Here is a 2,500-nt window from a genome sequence, read left to right on the forward strand (position 1 = left end):
GATGAGTGCAAGAGGCTCATAAATTAGCACCTCTATCCACTCGGAGTCGTCCAGGCCTCCCCTCACCGTCTCGTCCGCTCCCTGGTGTCGGTGCCGAGAGCAGCGGCGTGCGGACATGTGTTCTGCCGGCCTGCGAACAGAAGGGGTGAGAACGTGAAAATGGTGCGTCAAGTCTCGAGGTTTTTGGTTTGTGCTGCTGGATTTACCCAATGGGCCTTTAGCTTGGAGTGATGCAACACTTTTTCTACATTTGTTCCTTTGAAGGGATCACCTGAACACTACATTGCTGTGGTGTTCTGTAAAGGTCATTTAATATCTGAGTTTGATAATCTAAGGCTATTTTAGAAATTCTTTACAAAGAAACTGGAAAAGGTTCAGGGTTCTACAGCTGATCCTACATTGCATTTTTTCTGGCCAACATCGCTAAGATTTTAAAGAGTCTATTTTGGCTTGTTTTCGCATTAAATACCAACCTAATAATTTCAGGTGGATTTGCACTTGTTATAGGAACACACATACGTAGGAACACACACTGGGTCTTTAAAGAGGCAACGTTACCCTTATTGAACTTTTGAAAAGTTTTAACTAGACGGTGGGCTTCGAGGCTTCGCCCTCTGAGGTTGCGCGATGATAGCACACCAGAAAATGGCCTTGTCGGCCCAGCAGGGAAACGTCTAGAATTTCATGGAAATATTTGAACAACCTGCTATTTAGTTAGTTACAGTAAACAGCGCAGGACCGTTTCTATGTAGACATTCACAGGCTCATTCCAACAATCGACACTGATTGACACGGTAACAAATTTGCCGATTCAGAAGAAAGATATCATTCATGTGGAGGACGTCTTAAAACAACCTCTGGGGTCAAACACACACGACACTCTAAGTAAATTAGTTCTCTTTTTGGATTATGCCTGGCCAAAGATAACCGAAGCAAATGTTTCTTGACTGAGTGTGTGTTTTCTATCAGATTATATGAATATGTATGCATTTTTGGCCTAGGTGTGTGTGTGTACTGTGTGTGTGTTTTTCTGTGAATGGGAGTTGTTTCTCGGGGTTCGGAGTGTGTGTTTGTGTGCCATGTGTGTTTTTCTTGACCAAGCACTTGTGTGTTTTTCCTTGTACATTTTTTTGTGTGTATTTGTTTCTTGTACGTGTGTGTGTGTGTGTGTGTGTGTGTGTGTGTGTGTGTGTGTGTGTGTGTGTGTGTGTGTGTGTGTGCATGTGTATTTTTGTGTTCTAATTTGAGCATGATGTTGTGTACAGAGTCTGCTAATCGGGCCATATTAACACCCCCTCAGAGTGTGCAATTACTATGTTTTTCTGTGCACTTGTTTTGGGTTAAGTGATTCTGCGGCCCTGCTGTTGTAAATGCTTTCTGAACCATTTATTGAACGTGGGTTAAATGTGTTGTTAACTATTTATAACATGCTGTTAAGATTTATTAAGGGTGCTATAGTCAGCTTTAAGGAGAGAGCAATTTTGAGGATGTGTATTTGTACAAGTATGCATTCTCTACCCGTGATTACTATTGTTTGAGTGTGTCAGTGTATGTTGTGGATTTGTTTTGCTGTGTGTCCATTTGCCCCATCCTTCTCGTTTATCATATGTTTCTGATTGTGTATATTTTTGGTGGTATGTGCTTTCTTACCTGCCTGTCTGTGTATGTGTTCGGAACCTCTATTTGTAATCATATGTGCGTTTATATGTCTTATTTGGCCACATTTATGCCTGTGTGTACGTATTTTAACTGTACCAAGCTGTGTACTGTATTTGAATGCCACTTAAGCTATAAACATGCATGTGTGCTTGTGTGTATCTATGATTGGTTGTTACATACATCTTGTGATGCACTTTTTTGGACACATCATCAGTGATAGTATCTGGGGTCATATGGGGGTTTCAGGTCTTTCAACTTCAGACCCCCTCACCCAGGCGACCCGACCGGGAGCGATAAGTTCCCGGCCTGTGTCCAAGAAGCGCTCGCCCACTTTTTATCCCTCCTCATCCACAGCCATCGTGAGGCTTTCTCTGCAGCCTCTGAAGCTGTACTGATGGCTCTTCTCTTGCATGCCCCTGTGATTCACAGGAGGCTGTAGGTCTTGCAGAGTGACTTTCCTGCAAAGCCCCTTCCCCCAGCCTCCATGGGCAAGCACTGTGCACACCATCCCCCATCTCTGGCACTTGTCCACCAGCTCCGCATATTTCTCCCTCTTCCTTTCACTGGCTTCCTCCATCCTCTCCTCCCAGGGCACTGTTGGCTCCAACAAGATAACCTGCTTGGATGTTACTGAGAACGGAACCATGTCGGTTCTAAGGCTGGTCTCCACGATGTCTCGCGGGAATCTGAGTTGCTTCCCCAGGTCCACCCTTAGCTGCCAGTCATTCACTGTTCCCAGCAGGCCTGTCTGAGCTTTTGGTCGGGAAGGGTGTTCTCCTGCTCTTAAAAATTCACTTTTTGCACCTTGGTGGTTGTAAACGCTTGCTCTGGTCGATAGCAG

At 44.6% G+C, this 2,500-nt stretch overlaps 1 protein-coding gene across 1 annotated transcript in view; it reads left to right on the top strand.

The window, feature by feature from the left end:
• crocc2 (ciliary rootlet coiled-coil, rootletin family member 2) overlaps positions 1-2,500 on the top strand; it is a 69,412-nt gene that overhangs the window by 40,192 nt on the left and 26,720 nt on the right. The gene's annotated exons all lie outside the window — the stretch shown is intronic.

The sequence above is a fragment of the Alosa sapidissima genome, chromosome 12 (genome assembly GCF_018492685.1).
Source record: "Alosa sapidissima isolate fAloSap1 chromosome 12, fAloSap1.pri, whole genome shotgun sequence".
NCBI lineage: Eukaryota > Metazoa > Chordata > Actinopteri > Clupeiformes > Clupeidae > Alosa > Alosa sapidissima.